Below are 22,782 nucleotides of genomic sequence, written 5' to 3' on the forward strand. Positions count from 1 at the left end.
GTATATCTATACTAAAATAAACACAAATTAAGTGTCAAGTTTATTAATTTTACTAAGTGTCAAGTCAATTTAAGTGTACAAATTCGTTACAAACCAAAACTTGCTTCCTTTTAGAACAAATTTAAATCCTTTTAAACAAATATTAGAAAATATTTATAAATACATAGAGGAAATACATAACGTCGGCATACATTTCAAAGACACTTTTATTTTTGAAACTCTCCAATAATCTTCAAAAAACCAAAAAATTCACTCAGTAGAAAAGTTTTCTCTAAGTTAAAAAACACCTCCTACCATCCACGCTCCCTGTGGTTGAGAGTAAAAGGGCAAAACGGTATAAAATATTCACACTTTGACTCAATTATCTTGCTAAACGCTAACCCACACGGACCGGGCAGACATGCAACTTGAGCCGAGCGCTCTCGACCGCAACACAGTGCCGGCAAAAACGAGATTATGTAATTGATGGGTCCACTTACGGTGATGAAGCTACGTACTTCCCAATGCACTCTGTCAGCATGATATAATTAGTTGCACCCTAGAGCAACCTCAGCTTCGACCGCAAGCAAAATCCACCCACACAAGGCCGTTCTGTCGTTCCGTTCCATCTTCCAACATGCTGCAGACGATGGGCCAAATATTTGGAACATCCAGCAAATGTGAAACCAGTCGACATAAATGTTGCAGCAATGTGGAACGAACATGGTCTACCACCGACACCTGGTTTCGGGCGTTTCGGGCCACATAAAGGAAACTTGGTGAAGAAACTTTCGATGAACCTTTATCTCACACCAACCAAATCGGGGAAGAGTGAATGCAATAGTTTGTAAAAGGCGATGAGCTTAAGTGAATTAATGCGCCAACTTTACGCTTGTCTGATCATGTAAAAGCATTTACGTGGAAGTAAAGGAAGCTTACGCTGAATATATAATTGAAGGCGGACTTAAGAAAGAATCCAAGAAAACTACAGATTTCCACAATATGTATTTCATTTACTATGTTTAAGGTACAAATTATAAAAGCTGCTCTATAAAACATATTAATATCTGTGATTAGTGAGTGTTTGTATTGCGTACGAACCACAAACTATATAATGACCTTTGTAAAAGACACATCTAAACAACAAAAACAAATTTCAAAGCTACCGGAATTAGTACCTCACGTCTCCCATTGCTTCTACTTCTGCAGTTACGTCTTCCAAGATGCAACTAACTTCATCGACACAATCAAAAGACAAAGTACAGCGAATGCGTTTAACACACGTATTAACGTCTTCTGGACAATTGTCGGCAAATTTATACACCTCGGCACGGAAAGCTGGGGAAACCATGCGCAACCATGCCTTAGCACACACGATACGACCCCAGTGTTCTCATCGCGCGTGTGACATGACCACGACCATCGTACCCGGAGACGACTCACGATGACTCGACTCAAGCGACGAAGCTACTCCCGGGTAATTGAAAACCAAAAGGTGGAACACAGAGTGCAGGACGGCACGAGTATGTAGCGAAACTTACACCACCGTATCAGTTTACTACATATGACTAGTTTACCACCGGCATGTGTGCGGTACACCACCGTTAAGTGCACCCGAGTAAGTAAAGGAGCACGGTGAAACTTTTCTAATTACGGTGGCGCTGAAGGTACGGCGGAATGGTGGATAGCAGCGAATGAGCACGGCAAGGAATGTATGTATGTTTGAGGAAAGACTAAGCGAAGAAAGTTTTGGTTTGGGCAAAAGAAAAGGGAACAAAAAATTCCCAAACTTCTACACCGTTGTGATCACCTGTGTATAACCGTTTCGAACAGTTGAACCGTTTTGGGGAGCTAAGACACAAATGTATGTTAAAAACCACGTACACTTGATTTTATATGACTTTGTGCAAAAGTTTCTAGGATGTTATGGTTTCATTATACAATTTTATGTTGTTTCAATTATAAAAAAAATTTGTATCAATGTTTCGTCGTTCGTTTAATGATTCATGAACCACTGATGATTCTCTCATTTAGCTTTGGGTTTTTTAGCTACAACTTCAAGCGTTCGAGAAAAAAATTGAGTTGCTAAATAAATATTGCTTGCACCATTTATAATCAATAACATTACATTACTTCAAAAACTAAAACACACATAGCTGGAAAACTGGAACATGAATAGGTTCAGGTTGCATAATTATAGACGATTCAACGCAATTTTTTTACTACTCTTTATGAAACTTTCAAGCCGCTACAGATGGAAATGAAAACTGAAAACAATAGCCATCTGATTACCATCAACATTATCAAAATTCCTCATTCTGCTTCAACATCGTGCAGCGAGACTGGATGCTGTTGTGGCCACGACCCAACAAAAAAAAACAACTCGCCCCGGAATGTTACTTTATCGAGAAAAGAAAGATGTTTCCCTGTGGTTAAGTGGAACTTAACCTACAAAACAATGACACTGACTGGTGCCCGCTGGTAGCTGACACAGTTTGGTGTTACTATACGCTAGAATGTAAGCGAATGTCGCAATGTCGTGTCGAAGGTTCGGTTGGAACGCTGTAAGCGCTTCGAGCTGGGCGATAAAAATCGTTCTTCGGTCATGGAGCGAATTCAATGTTCCAAGAATGTGCTCACTATGCTTCCGGCCGGATGTTGGTGAAATTGGTCACATCAACGAGTCAGCCGGCTATAGCTCGCTAGCCAGAACGGATGCAATTTCCGTCCGTCCCATGAGAGTAGAACCCCTTTTCCCGGGACAACCGAACGGCAGCAGCATTCGAGATTTGAACCCATCTAACGAGCTTTAATCCCACGGTATCTCTGCTGATGCCGTTTACCACTATCTCTGTGCCATCGAACGGTCAAAATGTGACACACCAACATGCGTTCCCCTTCCGTTCCCTCACATTCGTCATACCCAAGAACTGTGTCTTTGATTCGTTTCAGTTTCAATTTATATTGACTTTCTGAGTCCATTCGGAAGAAGAGGGTTTTGAAAGGCAAACATTCCTGCAGATGAATGCAGGGTCAAAGGTGATGGCGTGGCGTCCGGATTAAGGCGTGGAATTAACTGGGTTCAACAACCAAACGGGTTGACAGGGTTTGTAACTTTTTGCAGCTTCTTTTATGTAGCGTAGAAGCGTTTCAATGGGATGCCATTGTGCGAATTTTGTATGGTAAGTTTGATTGAAAGGATTTCAAAATCTATTTTGTGATCGAAGAGAGAGACATATTAAAACTATCTGTTATACAAAACTACCATTTGGCTCTTATGAATGTGTGTGAAGCTTTTTGTTATGAATATGATTACGATATGCATTTATCGCTTCTTTCGTCCATTTTAAATTTATTTTTCCTTCAATTTCTTTCCAATATTCAATCCACATAAACGATCCAAACAGAAAATCAATTTCTACATTCAACTGCTAGATATTTAGTACCATTTTATGCGAATAACTTCCCATTAGGCAATGCCCATTATTCAAAGGTACACTAAGCGAGGCAATCATTTTGCGATCGGCGACGAAACGTGCCTCCATTTGCAGAGGACATTAAGTTGATTTAGTGCTTCCTGTCTCTAGTCTTGCTCGTCCGTCCTTCTTCCATTAACATTCCTTCTTCAGTACGTCGACTGTGAATTTATGCAAAATAAGGCAAACGATAAACGACAACACCCAATCGCATCGTGCAACTCGGTGCAAAAGCGTGTGAAATGCATACGAATGCATTTTCCCATGCACAGAAAAAAGGTTTGTCAGCAACGCGCAGGCAGAGACCGCTTTGCCAGCATCAAGGCGCACCGTTGCATAAATCTGGTGTTTTTGATTTCTAGATTTCCGATACGTGGTGTTGTCTGTTGGGCGCTTATCTGCATTGTGGTATCAACATGGCGCTACCTGCGTAATTCATCCCGTTTATAGCACGGTGGAAGATATAGAAGCGTGTGGTATGGAAAAGGCGAAGGATGCAAATAAACTGTGTGCTGCAATATTGGCAGCAGTATTGTTACCAATAACTCTTAAGAAAGCAAACATAAACTGTTGTGTGTAGGGAACTCAAAACGTTAAACTTAGAGGAATAGCTGTGCTTGCAGTGAATATTGTAGCTGTTTTTTTTTTTTTTTAGTAAAGGTATCGTTAGACTTTACAACGTTCTACATTTAAAATTGTCATACGATTTCGTCTTTCTTTAAACAATTGAAAGTGTTTCTTAGCCTGCTATGTGCCTGCTATTTTTTTAAATTTACCGGTAATGGAGACGCCCAGTACCTGACCTAAAAGTTGAAATTTATTAAATTGATCTAACTTCAAATTTATTTACGTTTCAGAAGGAAACATAAAATAACACATGAATGAATATTTTGAATTCTTAAGCTACGCAGCAGTAAGGGAAAAATATTGTACAAAAATCTAACTTAGCGTAACATTGATGAAAGTGTAACTAAATACATGCGTACTTCGAACTGAAACTTGAAACATTATTCATGCGAATTTATTTCAGAACTCTTGATGTCTTTTCTTTACATAAAACGGTTTTTTGTTGACGCAATGATTCACTCTCAAACATTCAAAGGTTTACACAAACGAAAAATTTATCACATCCAAAGCTTTCAGTTGTCCATTTCAAGAAATTCGCTACTAAACAAACAGTGCACGCTTGCTGAGAAGCTACATGACAGCAGTTACGGTATTGCTCCACTTACTAAACGTCCCTCAATTGTCGCATTGTGTGGTTTCGTTCGATAAAATACGTTCCACAGCCAAATGCCTCCCTGCAGGATGACCGCTAGTCGTGATTGTATTGCAACGACCAACTGCAGTTCGCATTGTGTGGCACTGTCCGTGACTGGTGCATCCTTTCGCCCCGAACGTTCGGTCCGGTTTTGCATGAGTTATGTTTGCTGAAAAACTGCTAGCGACGTTTCGATGCTCGCCTTCAACGGAGCGGTGAGTGGTTGGCAAGAGGCTAGATTAGGTGCACGAGCCACGCTCTGTATGGATCCACAGACATCGTACACAAACAAAAACACACATCGAATCTGCAAACAAGCGAGGGAGAGTTTGAATGCCTGACATTAGCTCCCTGTGCGGGTCTATGATTTGTGCAATCCCCGGACAATGCATTGTGTGTTGCGCAAGATCTGTCCGAAGCTGGGAAATGCGATGCTGCCCATTGCAAAAAAATACCGATATCGATGTCCACTCTCTACACGCTGCTTGGACAATTGAATTGTCACCCGGTGGTACGTGATACGGTATTTTTTACTGAGTACTGTGTTTAGATTACGTTGCGTCCAGATAGCGATTATGGTGTACTGGAAAGTTGAGCCAAATTAATAGGTTCAATTTCAAGGCAATAAGTAGTATAGAAAGTGAGACAGCTAAGGAAATCATTGTTTGTCTGGTGAAAAAGCGAATTTTATTATTATTACTCCAATTATCTGTTTAAGAACGTGATGTTTACTTAATCCATTCAAATTATAAAACTACTACAAAACGCCGCCATTCAAATAAAAACTGCTATTAAAGTCGTCGTACGATTTTTAAGACTTTAAGCTCCAAAACCAGCAATTGCTTGGGCTCAACATTTCTCATTTCCCTTTTTCTCCTAGCTACCATTTACCGGACGTAATATGTTTGCATTCCGTGTAAAAGGAATGTAAATTTGATTTCGCAGATTAAACGTGTAAAGCATCCAAGCTACGATTTTGTGCAATGGTTTGCAGGTGGCTGGTTCACATGCCACCAGTTCGTTACATCTATGCTTGTGTTTGAATATGTCTGTGTGTCTGTGTTTGCCTGCATCTCAAGAGGAAGAAAAATGCAACTTCATCATGGCAACGCAATATTGCTTTGGTTCGTTTCCAAATTGCATTTGAGCATCCTTTCACAAGCTTGGATAATCATTCCTGGGAATGGTAGCAGCAGATTTAGGGCTCTTTGTGCATTTATTTCGTTGATTTCAAAATCTATTTGATTCATTTGATGACAAGTATGGTAAAAATGCATCTCTCAGTTGAATCTGATGTAACTTGGATTTTGTGAAAGAATTCAGCGTAATGAAAACTGAAAGTTGTATGAAAAAAGCAAAACAAAAACTCAGAATGTTATTCACCTAGGTAAAAAAAGGCAAAAGATTTTTTTCATCCGATAGGAATTCGATAACCAGCACAAGAACACTCGCTCACAGAAAAGAAAAAGCTGCCTACAAAACATCAACCCACCCGTCAAAGTCAATCGTAAGCCAAGCTGGTCAACGGTAAGGACGGCAGGAAGTTCGTTACAGTTCGATTGGGTTGCGTTCGTCGTCCCGACACCGCTTCCAGGAAAAAGTATCAACCACCCTGCCCTGCGAGCGAAGTAATTTGAGAGGGCTGAATCGAAAGCTCAAGTGGCTCGATTCATTTCGGTACACCGTACAGTAAACCCGGCAGCTACGCCGTGTACCAGAACCCGACAGCTTTTTGCCATCAAAATACCAATTTATTTATAGGAAACGGAAAGGAAGCAAGAATGCAGTAAGTTCTGGACGGTATGGCAAGCAAGAGCGAATCCCTAAGAAAATGAACGATCATAAATAGATAACCAGCCAGACCCTTATCGATTTGGAGCATTTTACAGCGAAAGGGGTTGTGCGTTTTGTGTTCGAGCGTTTGGTAAAAGGAAAATGTGTAACGCAAAGCATTGTCCCACACGGGACAGCAAATTCTAGCAAACGGTAGCCAATTTACTTTTTTATCGCAGCAATGAAAAGATTATCCAATCGAAATGCTCGATCCGCGCGGTACGCACGGCGACGGGTGCTCAGAAGCGCTAGAGGAAAAAAAAGGCAAGAAGGGTGACAGTTTCAATGAATTTTAAATTACCCTCACAACTGTGTGCGGGGTGTTAAAAAATGCAAACAACGCAACGCAAACGAGATGAAGCGTAAAGTGGACAAGAAAGTGTAGCGCTTCACGCTGCATGAAAAACTCTCACCTTTTCACTTCGGTGAGTGAAGAGGCGAGTGAGGAAAAGAATTTTTATGATTTTGAATAAATTATTCCAAAACATTGAAAGTTAAATTTCATATCGATAACCAGATTAATCGCTGTAAGTCGCGTGAGTTTGAACCAGAAGTAACCAAATGTATAAAAAATAAATCATTTTTTATCAAAAATACATTCAATACGTAACTATGCTTTTGATAATCTAGCTCTGCAAAACAAACAAGATTTAACATCGAAAACTCCACACATCAAGCAGCTTTTATTGCTACCGTTTTTTTTTCGCGATGAAAAAGCACACTAAAACTGACAGTTGCACGAAGCACTAGGTGCAAGTTTATTTATGAGTCGTTTCGAATGAAATTTGCTTCTTCTTGACAAACGCGTCCCATCGTGAGCCGTCTGATCTAAATGTACATTTGAAAGTGACTCTAGGTTAGGTAGCCTTTTTTGGCTGTTTTGTTTATATAAAAAAAAACCCGTACCGTGGCGAGCGATTCCCTCGAATCCGGCCAGAGATAATGTGGGACAATGTTTTGGCATTGATTAAATTTTTACGTATATTGCGTGACACAAGTCATGAAACGTGCATCGTACCCACTTCCAAGAAACAAGAGCGAAAGAGTGGGAAAACAAGCGAACGCTCTCAGAATTGTCATGCTCGGTGTGAAGGAACACCCAACGTCTTCTCGGTAATGTGAAGCGCGTCTGGATTTGGTTTTCATTCAACTGCTTGTGTTATGGGTTTTGTTTTTTTTTCTTTTTGGAAAACTGTTGCACTATTCTCGTTGACTTTTTATAGCACTTTGGAATGCTATAAAAATAATCAAAGAAAGACTTTCATACTTTGATGTTGTTTTGCAAGCTTCATGAATATTACTGACAGTCGCACAAAGCATCAAATAGCAATAAATTTTTATTACAGGATCTACATCAGGATCTGTGGAGGATTTTTGGAAAAGATGCTTAGCATCCGGCTCGAACCTTTCCGGTCGCCTCTCTCTCTGTATCACATCAATCACCTACCCAAAACCGAAGAGTAGCCCGCTTGCCAACATCAAAGAGACTCTTAGCTAGGCTAATTGATTACTGCTGCTGATGAAGTGCTGACAAGCCTCATTGCCCCGCTCCACGTACGCTACCTTACACACTCTGTCTAAACAAGACGAAAATCCGAACCCAAGGACAGAACAATAAGATAACCGCTTATTGAGCCGGTGAAGAATTGGCACGATATTCGCTTCACTCTGTATATATTTTACTGAACGGAATACTTCTCAGATTCTAACATTCCTCCAAGGACACTTGTTGCGTTTTCGACGGAGCCATTGTTTTGCTTTTTTTGTGAGATAGGAAGTACACATATAATAGATTGAATTGCCAATTATCAACACTTTTTTCCTCGTTTTAATCTGGGAACCACTAACTCTTAAAGACAGCTCACCAGTGCGTTTGCTGTTCTGCTGTGGTCAGTATGATTGAAGGCCATATACGCAACATCTACACTCTGTTTGGCGCCAGAAAATATAAACAAGCAGTTCATTGGTTCCACTTTCCGAAACCTGTGGTTGGCTGATGCTGCAATAGCCTTGTGTGTGTGTGCAAAACGGAAAAGACGAGCTGCTGTCAAACCCAAGAATATGAGTTTACGTCCAATTTCCTATTACACGTGCGTGATGCGCTGGAAAGGACACTGAACCAAAGTGGCATCCAATTACGATAGTGAAAAGCTCATTCTGTGATCGACAGGCTTTCAATACGTAAGCAAGGGTCGTTGGTATATTGGGAAGCTTAAAATATGTTACAAATAGGTGGCTTCTAAATTTAGCTAAACAAGTTCTACGTGGTTCAGTCCTTTCGAAGATTTTAATGTTAGCCTTTGAAACATATTTGAAGATAAACTATTTCAATACTTGTTTATTTGTATCATTTGAAAGCTTTTCAAAGCTTTAAAATTTTGTTGCTTGATTTCAATCAATATTCTTCACTTAGTTTTCTTTTTAAATTACATTGCAGATAATTTTCTGCCAATTTTGAATACGCCAGCATTAACGCGTGTGGCTTAAAAAAACACGCTTGTAAGCATATTTTCGTTGGCACATCTTTCCCTATCCACACAAAAAAATCATTTAAAAAAAATTGGCAGCAATTTGTCTACCAATCGGAAACCGTTTCGCACCGTCTGGCTGTTACGCGTTTTTCGGCAAAAACGAATAGCATCACATGGAGACGCCTGGTCGCTCACGGTGTCCGCTGCCGGCGATCTTGTGCTAACGACTAGCCTGCCGGTCACCCGGTATCGGTTCCAGCTAATGGTGGCTATCAATTTCGTTCGCCCTTCCCATCAACGTCAATACCTTTCGGGGATCCATCAATTATACTAATATTTATCAGCGGCTACACAGAGAGCAAAGCAAGGAACAAAAAAAATAGCAAAACGTGCACAAAACCTATCCGGCATCTTTTCGCACCATGTGAATAAACTTGACGCCTCCCAGGAAACAGCCCAGCATTTGATCGTTGACAGGATGGATCGATTTGTATTGGCGAAAGCGATCGAAATGGTGTGTCTTTCTTTTTTTATTCCCCTCCGATCGAAATCATTCGGTACAAAATTTGTACCGAAATGTAAATGCAATGTTAGCTCGGTTTGCGAAAACACATCCGCACTGGATGGGTCAGACGGGTCTGGCTAGTTGTTTTCGATAAACTAAAGTTCGGTGTCACTTTGTCACGAACGGTGCTACTCTGGGGGCAGGGAAAGATCGATGGTTGTGATTTCCATTTGATGAATGACTAACCAATGTTTGCGGAGAATGAAGAAAAAAATACTGGATTTTGGCAAGAACATTTTAATAAATGCTTCTAGAGCTGTAAACGAATCAGAAAAAGTTTGGTGTTTTAAACACTCGAAGAAAGGTAATAACAAATCCAAAAGACAAACAAAGATTTGAAAGCTTTCATGAAAACTTCCTCGCAGTTTGTACACAATTTCTTCAACTTTCGGGACTCTTGGAACTTTTGGGGAGTTCTCATTCAAATAGTATTGGTACTGGCACCGGAATGCTGAGCAAAGAGAGAGAAAGAGAGCGCGCTGCTAAGAGAAAATTAACTATTTAATTAGATTTTTCTCTGGCCCATTTGGCAGTCATTGCCTGGTGTGCCGGCTGGCAACGTTTGCCACCCCTACCGGTAGCTTTATCACGTACCACCACTAATGAAATCGGATGGTGCACGAGGAAAAACTCAACCATTTTTCCTACTGGTTCGTTCGCAATCGATTGAATGCTATCGTTCGACTCACAGCTTTCGTTTGTGCAACCGGGGGTGTGATTTTAGGCGAATTGTGATAAGAAAGGAAAGCAAGAGCAGCTAGCATTCGCTAGAGAAACGAGATGCCTGTGTGCAATGTAATTTTATGGCATGTAGGTAGGTGATTGTCCATTGTTTTATGCGAAATGAAAAATAAGCGTAACAACACGCTTTTGCTGTTGGTGTGCCCGGATGGTAAGAGCAAAAGCGACGTAGATAAGCATCTAATCAAATGGAAATGGCAGTCGTGTTGCAATGCTGCTAAATTAGGTGTAAGATAAGGGAAACGATTCGGAGTATACAACTGTGTCGTACAACTTTTGTCATCTGTTTGACGCACGAATTACACAAAAACAGAGTGCAATGAGTTGAAGTGTAATTAAGGCAATTGAAACGTACACTTTGATGGTAATGGTTTTTACACTCTAAACCTTCAAAAAAAGGGAAAAAGACAGCTTAGTAGACTTTACAGAGTATTATTATTTTCGCTGCAACATGCCTTCTATATACATTAAACATTTACAAAACAACAATCGAGTATATTATACTTACTTTGCTGTAGGAGAAGTGTTGAACGGAGCTGACTTTCCCTGTGGACGTTTTATAACAAAAACTGAAAAAAATGTAGGAAAAAAAAGGTTATATTAATTCTTGTTTTGCTGTCAGGAATCTTTTGCTATAAAAATAACAACAAACAGCATCGTTTACAAAGCAACAAACAAATAAACGTTAAAGACAGAAACCCTAGAAAAGTTTCATTTTTTGTTTCACTCCCTCCCATTACGCTAAACGTCCCTGCTAACATCAACTCATGGTGTGGAATGATTTGTGATGTCCGAGGTTCCCGTGACTTAAATCGGCACCGGTTTGTACCAACAGGACAACAAAAATGAAACATTCAACTCAAATACTGTACAGGCAAACAGCAAACAACACTCATCCTTCCAACAGTGCGTCCCGGTTCGCGAACCCGAACCAAGTTTCCGGTAATGAAAGATGAACGCGCTTCCGGCGCACTGTAGCAATCAAACATTTTTCTGTTATTTTGCTGGTCGGATTTATATTTACGCCCTTTGCCAAATTTTATCTGTCCGTTCGTTGTGGTCATAAGTAATGAGCTGGAAATGGGGGTTTGCTCTGGGTTTTTCGGTCATCTTACTTCCTAAGTTGGGAGGTCATATTGGTATGAAGTTTGTTTCAGTCCTCTTTTTTGGTACGGAAGTATTGCGGTATAAATCTTTTCATGTGTTCATTTCAATAAACAACCCTCCTTCCTAGCAGAATTATTTAATTAAAATAAGTTTCACAGCGGCAGAGTTTTTGAAACAAAACTTTTAAGATGCAGTAAGCCAGCTTCCAATTAATAACAATATTATTTGCATCCTCGTTAAGGCGATAAGCGATCAAAAGATTATGAATTATTTCACCTTCTAACAAGGATGAATACCAATTTTCGAGAGGCTCATGAATTATACCTCCACCACGCGTTTAATGCACTTTTACTTCATTCCATACCCTTTCAGTACGCAGCACAGAAACAAAAAATGGAGGAAAACACTGTTTTACACCAGTTTCGCAATAAGAAGGGCACATTGGGCAATAAACAAGCCAAGCCGGGTCGATGGTATGGGGTGACGGGTGCTCAAAATTTAATCATAAAATATTACTTCAAAAGAGCCTGTTTGCATGGACACTCACAAACGCGCACACACTCAACCGTGTTAGCCATCACGATCAAAGGTCCGCTTGTTCGTAGTACGGATGGAGGCAAATTTTCTCTCCTGCAATGTTTTATTACAAACCATACATCTTCCCGGCCGAACCGGTCCCTAAAAAACGAACCCAAAAGCTCCGCGGATTATGTGGCCTTTATTATTGACCCTGGTGGAGCTTACAGCGGCAGCCAAAGTTTGCGACACGTACATGAGCAGCGTCCAAGCCAAAAAAAACCTAAACAAACACGATGGAAACGAATAATAACTTCAAAAGCGAAAGACTTATCGCGTAAATGGAAATTAATTGTTTTGTGTGTTACATATTGAGCGAGCGTGTGCGTTTATTGGACCACAGAAAAGCTTGTACAAAAATGTAATAAAACAGGGCTAAAAAAACATTGGAATTAGATCCGAAAAAACATTCCAAATATGGTAAGAACACTATTTTAAAAACGAGCAAACTTCTCAATACAACTGAGTAAATCTCTTTACTAATGTGCCTACAGAAGACATCTGAACAGAAACCTTTTTTTTTTAAAGAAAAGGATGCTCACACACGCCTAATGGTTTAAATCCATTTACCAACGCTAACAAGCGGACAAGAAAATCGATAAAACAGAAGTAAACCAATGGCTACCGGCTTCTATCCTCTATGATCCGGTTCATCTAGTTTGCGACACACTCTCTCACACACACACTCATGCAATCACATAATCAGAAAGAGCAACAAAGTTTAATTACAGCGTATGTTTTCGTTTCGTAGGATTTTGTCAGTTTTTCAACGACCCTCTTCAAATGCTGAGAACGAGTCACTACGGGGCCATTTTGGGATAGCGGCCACATCATCAAGCCCAACGTTCGATCTATACTCGCCCCCGGCCAGGGTATGAATCCGTAATCGTATTTGTAACGACCGTACAGAACTCATCGACACATGATATTGCTCCCATTGCTCGTCGTCGGTAGGCTTAGAATTATTCCCGGATTGAAACGATTGATAAGTGACTTCAGTTTAACAGAACATTTATTGAAGATTTGTTTTAAACATGTTCAAGCTCTATTTGCCTTTTTTCGGGTGATGCCCTCTGATCGATTATTTTTGAAAGAGCAATTAATTAACAATTTATTATACTTAACTTCCAATATCGTCCAGCTACTGTAACTTTTCGTACATGTTGCTCTCTTAGGTTCATGATTTACTTACAGATTGAAGCACTCTAGAGCGCTCTTCATCCATAGACGCATCAAACCGATTGAATTTTCATTGACAATCCCTTTCAATTCCTGCTAGCCCAGTTGTGGTAGTATGTGTGCATAGGTACCTCTCACACACAGGAGAAAGGGTCTAATAGCAGTACACACAACTACAATCACAGTTAAGGACCCACTCTTGATCGAGTGAATTTCCTCTCCATTTCAATCGGACATCCTTCGAAGCGTTGTGTGGTTATGTTAATTTAATTTACCGAACAATCAGTACAGTGCCTTGCAGGAGCGCAATTGAGTCAGATTTGTACATCGGAGACATTCGAAGGTAAACAAATCGTTTTTCGATTAGTATCATTATGGAAGAAGGTTTCATGTGATACGGAAGGAGTAAATTATATTGTAATTAAAGTAAAATGAGCTATGGAATTATTTGGTGTAGCAAACGAATGTTACGAATGCCTTGAAGCTCGAAGTTCAGTCAACACACTGTAGGTTGTGAATCAAAGTTATTATATTCCAGATCTCATTGCAAGTATGTAATGAATGTTGTACCTAACATCCTAGAATGCTTTCTAAAGCAAAAACTTAAGTGCTGAACAAGGAATGTGTAAATAATTCAAGAAAATCTCAAAAAATCCAATTCTAATAAACTTTACAATTACTTTGTGCTGGTTATTAAGCAATTAAAAGACGTAAAAGGTGGTTAACTTAATCATGTAAAATAACAAATTTACCATTCATTTCACTCTCCACACGAACGATGCTCATCCATCCCGGCACGATAGTAACGTGTCTAGTGCCACTAAAATAAACTTACAGTGAAGGAAAACGAAACGGGTGGAACGATCCCATTACAATTTCACTCAACGCTAAACGCTTCCCATTGTTCGGCCCTTTAATTGCATAAAATCGTGCCTAAATTTGTGCTGCCAGATTTATAAAGCCATATAACCAGCCTATCCCACGAGCGCCGTTTCGCTATGTGCAACGGCAAACGCAACGTCGAACACCGAAAGCGCTAGTCACGCAAACGTTCAACATGGTGTCAATTATGGCTGGCGCTGAGAGGTGCATGCCAATAGTGAAACCACGCGATAGTGTCGTGCTACCATTGGGAGACGCTCGGCTCAATGACGAGTGCATCTCAAATGCACAAATGCTATCAATGCTGTCAATTACGGAGTAACACCCAACCACCCTACCCTTACGGCTGACTTCATGAGTCCTTCATGGACTTCAAAACTTCACATTCGCACGCTTTTTGCAATTGAAATCGGTCTAGCACTGATGGCTTTGTGCGAGCGTCCCGAAAAGGAAACCTTTTTTTCTATAGAGTCAACTGTCAAGGCAGGTAAAATATCTTTTTTCCACCCTCGGATCTAGGTGTGTGAGCGTGGGTGGTTCATGAGGGAAAACTAGTGTTCTCATAGATGCCATTTATCATTTTGACAGTTGCCAGGTTTCACCACGAATGTCGTGCTAATGTGGCGAGCGGAGCAGCAATTCATTTCGAAATAAATTACACACCACACCGTCAGCATGCCATTTTGTAACGCATGCACCACCTGGCCGTATGTGTGTGTGTGTGTGTTTTTTACCACCTGGCTTCATAGCACGGTGGATGGAAATGTGATCGCCAGATTGTAAAGTATCCGTTCGCGCACGAGGCGTACGAAGCGAACGAAGCGTGTTGGTGAGAATGTGATTTCTTTTTTCTGGGCTGCATATGAATCGCATGGCGGTTCTTACCCATTACACGGCGGTGGTGGTAAGGCTTTCGCAATAGAAATGTCACATTAAAATAGTGTCGCTCTAACCAGCTGCTGCCTTTATGCGAAAATGCAGTAAAGCTTTTGCTTTAGAAATGGAAATGAATGGGTAACGCCAAGGTTAGCAAGAGTGAAGAGAAACGCTTGCATACAAATTGTGAGGTAAAATTGAGTATTTGTGTTCTACCATACCAATAAAAGGACTCTTTTGATCGTTTGCAATTCATTAACATGATTTCAAATTGCACTTTTCTACATTATATTCAAACGCCAAAGGACTGTCGTATTTTACAAACAAATAAAAACTATACTTTTTCACCGCTTTGAAGCGTTCACGTTTTGCTTCACCACGCACAATAAACCTGCAGCCCATCTGCCACTAGTGAGGGAAAACTGTAAAAGAAACGCTTTGAAAAACTAACCATACAATGAGCGAGCTCTTTGTCCCACTTTTAAGTGCTTGAACTTTTAAATAGGTATGGGAACTGGGAAAGTGCTCTTTGTTTTTGAGGTTCGAGGTTCGGGTTTTTCTATCGAGCAAAGTTTGCTTTTTGCCTTCATTGCTCGGCGCTATCGGTCTGCAATGACAGGGAGGGCTATAAATCTAATAAAACGCTTAGCGAAGGTACTGATAAACGAGCAAATGATTGTTGGAATGGACGGAAAGCTCTTTTTCGAACCGTGAGATAAATTCGAAACGTCTTTTTTCCTAATACCTGAGGGCGCTTTTTGTTGTGGTATAGCTCTCGTGTGTTGATTTCGTAATTTTTAAGTCTTAAAGCTAGCAATTAAACTAGGTTGTAAAAAAAAGTTTGTTATGAAATTGTTACAGTGTGTAATATAGCACGATCGTAAAAATATTTGGGAACGGTTGCTATAAGCCTGTGTGTATGCAATCCTTGAAACACCTATAACTTGAAGATGAACGTTTAGAAGAGTTTAGAAAAAGAATTTATTCTTCTTCTTGGCTAACGACCCACTGGGTCATACCTGCCATAAAATGGCTTACTAGACTTACAGATACCGTTTAAGTGGATGTTTCGTCCTTCTGGCGTCTATTTTCTTCAGTGAATTGTTAAAATAAAACAACACATATAGAAAATAAGCGAACGAAGCAAGACACTTCTCTTTTATGTGTCGGATAACAATTGTAAATCTCGTAACAGTCTACTTTTCGTTCACAAAGATACCAGTTGGAATGTATCTTCCAAAGCATCTTCCAAAAATAAGAATCCTAGAAAATAAAGATCAAAAAGTAAAAACAAACTACCCAAAAACCCGGAAACGGACCATAACTGGCAGTAGCAGTTCAACGGTGCAAATAAATTTGTTTTGTATCTAACCGGTAAGAGAAGGAGCGTTGGCAGTACAAGTGCATGATACTTGACGCCGGTGGGCGATGCTCAGCCAACCGAAGAAAATTGTACAAAGAAAGTAGAAAAAAACCTTTATTCTCGACACATCTCATCTGCGGGGCGGAGGACCGTACCATTCTCTACTAAAATCCAAACCATTGCATTTCCACTCCTCCCGTATCATAAGTCAGTCTACAGCTGCATCGTACAAGGTAACGTCAACCGTAAAGTGCCATTGAATGCAGCGGGCTTGAAAACGGGATACTTCCAGCGAAACAAAAGCGGATACTGGGCGAATAGAAAGGAAAGATCGCTCGTAACACGGTTGACTGTTTTGTGGCGTAGTAAATGTAACATAACCATAAGGCACATCTCATGTGGTGGTCAAATGTGAAGGAGATGGAAAAAAAGCAAAATTGAACCAAAAAACCTGAACCAGCAAAACAAGCTTCGTTGAACTGTTACGAAAACACTAAAGCGCAATACAAATTTAACATTTATCACAACAGCGTAGAATCATTCTAGCGTGTGTGCGTACATACAGGCACGATAAGCCTATAAATATGTATTGCGCTGTGATTATTTTACTGGTAAGGGAAGCGAGTAGGTTGGAATTGGGGTTTGTTTTTATTTGCTACCCGGTTTTCAGTACGATTTGCTACGAATTATCTTTTACTGTGGACGTTCGACTTTAATGCCGGTCTGGCTTTTGTTACCGCTCAATTTACTGGCAAACGCACAGCGTTATGTAGGTTCGATCGATTATTTTTCAACTAGAAAATGAGATATTTTTGTTCTTTTGGTACAAGTAATTAGGAAAAGATTTTCCATCGGGAGTTTATTCGATTAAGAAGCAAATGATGTAATACTGAACTAATAAAATAAGGAAAAAAAGATGAATACTATTAGACATCGATTGTTTTAGATGACCAAATCGTTTAATAAAACTTTGTTACTTTTCATCTTAATTATGGAATTCCTTTCAAGGATTTTAATCAGTCTTTAAGTAATATTTATTCAAGTTTACATAAACCTGCCACGACGATCATAAAACCACCCTCAAACACTTCCCTACTAAACGATTCTATTAAGAAGCGATTATTGCAGAAAGATAATTTGCAAACATTATGCTCAACCATGCAGTTATAATCCTACGAAATACGATTTGCCAACATGAAATCCCGCTAAGAGCGTGCCTTAAATCAAGCCTGCGAAAACCACATGTAACCGAAATCGAAATTTACCAACAAAACGAATGCCACGGTAAAAAAAACGCACGAGCAAGCCAAAAATCAAACAACCCTCATCACTCAACCACCGCCGATCGACAGTCAATAACAGATTTACCATTTAGAAGCACTCAGGGGAAAAAGGAGAGATCGTCTTGGTTATGTTCTTCACCTGCTCGTACAATCCGGACAGAAAAAAAACCGCATCCATACATCGAGATTTGGATAATTCAGTCCATAAAATTACCATCCATTTTCGTTTTTTCGGTAACAATTTCGCTACTCCTTTTCCCATAGCACACACACACACACAAATTGTTACCCCGAAAATCGCTAGCTTCCGTTTGTTTCGTAGAGTTGGAGAAAAATTTTGTGGGATCAAAAAAAAAACTCTTCTAAAAACAACTTTCCAAAAAGGGCTGTCAAACGAGTCACAGACGAGCACGATGTAAAATAACTGATACGAATATGTATATGCACAGTTGGCTCACGTCACCGCAATCGACCGCACACACATACACACACACAAGCTGTTCACAGATGATTGATGCATCCTATCAGCCGATGGAACGATGGAGGCGTACGCTAAGGACTTTTGACAGATAACCATCTGCCTTCGGGGCCATGTGGTGCCAATCGCTTTGTGTCGCTTTTTTTTTCTCGCCCATCCGTCCATTGTCAGTCTGTTGCCACCGGGCCACTGATTTTACATCATGCTAAAGAAGAGCATGAGTAATCGCTCGTCAGTCCATACAGACAGTCACACAGCCATGGTGAATCGATTGATCGATGCAACAACAATCCTGTGGCTCGACCACACAGGATGGACGGAAGGAAACCGATTTTTCACAGCTCCCGGTCAAATGGTTGGGTAGATAATCGGAAGAGCTGGAAGGGGCACGGGAGGCAGTGGATTATCCCAGTGTCAACTAGTGCCCGGGACGTGTTCGTCCCCACCGGTTTCCAACGGTTTCTGCCCAAACGATAATTGAATAGAGCGCCAAACTGACAAGGGCACACCATTAGTGCTTGTGCCACTCGTGTCATCCACTCGTGACAGGGCTCCGGTTAGCTTCCTTCCTTTTCAGCGCATCGTAAGCACATCCGGCACACAAGGTTCGCTTTTCGGTAGCGTGTTTGGAGGAGGGGGGGGGGGGTTAGTCGTGCAAATTTAACCCTTAATTGCTGCAAGATAACGATACCGATTCGTGAGCGGAATTAATTGAGTGAAAGAAAGGCTTTTCTTCTGCAATTGCTGCACTTCGCCGCGTGAAATAGCACCAGAAGAGCATGATAAGTGTAAATAAAGTACACCGAAACATAATTTACTCACGTACATGTACATGTCAATTTTGGTTTGTAGCTTTTTAAATGTAAAGCTGAATGTAAGCTGAGCTGACGATGCTTATATGTTATGGGACTGAATATGTTCAAGACTCTTTGTGAATTTAGTGACAAAAAACTTAGCTTAGGATTAGGGCCACGATTCTCCTGTCCGTACCACCTTTTCCTAATGACTCTCTGTTGCAAGCATAGGAATATCATTTTTGCTAGAAATCGATTCGCTATCTAGCAGAGTGAAAATGAGGAGCTTAATGAAGTACTCAAACGCACATGGTGCTGATTCATGCCAGCTGACAACGAAGCTCCATTGCCGGCGTATAGTTTAAATAATGAAATTTCATATTATAAAGAAAAACTATTAAGCTTGATACTGATGAGTAAAACTATCGACTAAATTACTGCATAAGTCCACCAGCAAATGCGCGTTTGTGCAGTAGATCAATCAATTATTGCTGACCGGTATCGCATCGATCAAATTTATTGATTTTATTTTACCTATTTTTAAAATTACTCTCATCGTCTCCCAGCACTCCACTCAGCCCACCAGCCCACCAAGTCAGCCCACAAACTCCCTGGGAGGGGGTTTTTTGTTTGGCGACAACATATTACACTGTCCGTCGCCGTACGACTGTCTGTCTTCGCATGGAATTTTCCGATCAAAGTTGGGATGAAAATAGAACCGACCCTGAGCAAGCGTATGACAGTGACCTCGAAAAAAAACAACAACGCCAGGGACAGATTATGCATCCAGTCAGTCGGCTAGGAAAACTGACAAAAATCAATAATCTCTCCCGGTTTTTTTTCCGTTCCCGTCGTGCGTGAAAGGATGGCAGCGAAATGGTGTGCTTCTAGCATCAACCACAACCAGCCACATCATGTGATGCATTTAATGAATCCGTAAAAGTGTACGGATTGCTCGATTCCATTTCGCTTTTTGCGTGTTTGGATTATAGAAACATTGTATAAGAAAAAGATTATCAAACGTGCGGCTTAAATTCGTGTGATATAAAAATCTATGCATAAAAGAGTATAATTACATTCGAAAAAATCTCTTTGACTGTAAAAAAGTCTTATAGGTCATAGTTTTAGTGAAAAACGTACTTAGCATGGAGTTTATCATACTGTACGGATAATACAGAACTCAACAAATAAATTTCCCGAAAATGGAATCTCTGTATGATGTAAATTTTCAGATCATGTGCACCGAAATCCCAACCATATCGTAAACATGCGGCTCAACGTGCAGACAAATGGCATAATCCAGCCGAACGGATGTAACAAACCCTAATTGCATAGCAAACATTTGCTCAAGAGAAGAGCGAAAACAAGGCCACCCGTCCAGCTACACCCCGACCATCCGACCACTCGAACTCATAAATTATGCCCACGATATCTCTTTCCCATGCCTGAAATGCTTATGCAGGCCTACCGGAACAACGAACAGCCATAGCATTTCAACAGCTTTTCAACCATTTTGTGAGGGGAAAACTTGGACGTGTTTGTTGCCAGTGGTTTTAGAAACATGTCCGGTGAAGTGCTCCTGTTATGCCGGTCCAATCAGGGTGCACAGTAAATACTTCGGGATGCACCGGAACACCCCAAAAAGGATCGTTTTTGGTGCGTTACGTTGAAAGACAATCAAATTAAAGCAAACGCAGCAAATAAGCGAATGTCTATCTCCCAAACCCTTATCGCTGATGGGTGATTTGGTTTGTGGGGCCGTCCTGTCTGTGGAGTCTCGTAAATTCTGTAAAATAAGCTCGTGCACAAATGACATACCGTCGCATCCAACATACTTTCGAGTCGCAAAATAAGTTTACGTGGCATGAAAAGTTGATTGACATGTGTATGAAACACCCTACCTGGTGGATTTTATGTGATATTTACACCATTCAATTACGATTGTGCCACCTCCTCTCCACAATACATCCAAAAGCTATGCTGCAAATAATGGAGACGCCTGGTCGTTTGTGGTAATTGGCTTTCCCTTGAAGGATTCATTGCATTGCCAAAAGCTTCTACATCCACTTTACCGCTCGTATGCTAACCGGGCAAACCAGTCATACATACATCTGGCTTAATTGAAATAATCTCACCATGCGGATCTGTAAATACCGTGCGAGAACGTAAACAATTAAGGAGTGCTCTTTGTTATGGGACACACTTCAGGCAAATGTAAGTGGTCGTATGAAGTGAATGGATTGCAGATGAAGGTTGAAAATCTGTCAGATAAATCATGCAAGCTTGAATAAGCGTATTGTATTGAAGAGACTGTACTTGAGACATTAATTAAAATAATATTGCAAAATTTTGAAGGCAGTGTAAGGAATTATATTCCGCAATTCTGCAGCAGATCTAAATTGTTTTTAGATATTCACTCTAACAGAAAAAAACCGATGGTAGCTTACACTCAGCACGCTTATGCTCAACCATAAATAAACAAAATTTGCATGAAATGTGTTAAATAAATATTCTCTCGATTGAAATTATTATGCCCGATGCTTTTTTTGTGCGTGTGAGTGTTTTCCATCAACATGCAAAATATGTTTATTGAGAAACGAATAAATCGCAAAATTGCTATGCAAATAAACAACCTAATTACCAGCACCAGCATTTAAGGTCAACGTCCATTACACAGTGAAGCACACCCAAAACACAACAACAACTGTTAATAAATTCAGTTTACTCCCCCCACGAAGAAAAGCGATTATTTGCATTTCGGTGGGCAAAAATAATTCATCCATCGTTCCCGGCGCGGGTCATTTTTTGGTCAATGATTCAGAAATGGTCTTATGGTGGTTGGAAAATAAATTCCAATCCCAAGCGTTTCAACAGTTGGAAACGAGTGCTGAATTTATTACCAATCTCATCTACGTACGCACCCATCCACCTTTCAATATCTATAGTTACACAGTTCATTTTCGCACCGACCGCACTAGCATAACATACAAAAAGCCCACAACGGAACACACCTGCCATCGGTTTTTCGTGCGGGTGCGAAAACAACGAAACATAAATAAACACCAAAGCAGTGAACCGTTTCGTACCGTGTTGTGACGTGTTTGGTGTAATGAAATTCGACTTCCAGTAGCTGCCTTGTACGTTGCTTGGTGCTTTGGGTAGAATAATTTTGGCAAAGGTGCGTTGCGTGTTTTCTCCTAGAACTGTCGTTCTGAGCTGAGGTTTGTGTTGGAACTGACAGGTGGCAGGAAGGGAGAGAAGAAGTAATGGAAAATTTTATTGCGTGTGAGTGCTCTTTCAACACACTAGCAACGGATAAGAGAAAGTTTGGAGTTGCTCAAAATGATATGAAACGAAATAAATGCTAAAATATCAAATACAATTTTTAAAACAGCAGTTGTACCCCTGGACCAGATCATTGTGAATTTACAAGGATTTTGAGATGAAATTACCACAAGAAACACCTGATTTATCTACTCAACCAAGACTTTGGTAACCGGAAAAGTCTGACCAAGCCACTTTAACTTGCGAGGAAAATCCCCCAAGAGAGCCTTTTCTCGCTTGTCACTCACGCCGCACAGGTATGCTACAGGTTTGACCATTTTCGGTCATCTTCCACCACTATTGAGCCGTTAACGTTCGTCACATCGTTGCCCCGGGTGTTGTGCTTCGACGTGTCATCGGTATCGATGACGCAAGGCGCGAGTCTCCTATATCCAGGCACCCATGCGGTAATTGGTGCCACCTTCGGAACGGCGACGCAATACTAACGCCACACGCATCACACGGCCAGCCTTACAAAACAGTGTCAAACAGTAGCATAAGCACGCACCAAACCAGTCTTTTAGCGGGCGGGATTTTTTCACGGAAAAGGCTTGTTTCGGGCAAAATGGTTATTCCGAAAGGGGCCCACCATAC

Source organism: Anopheles maculipalpis, chromosome 2RL (assembly GCF_943734695.1).
Source record: "Anopheles maculipalpis chromosome 2RL, idAnoMacuDA_375_x, whole genome shotgun sequence".
NCBI classification, from domain to species: domain Eukaryota; kingdom Metazoa; phylum Arthropoda; class Insecta; order Diptera; family Culicidae; genus Anopheles; species Anopheles maculipalpis.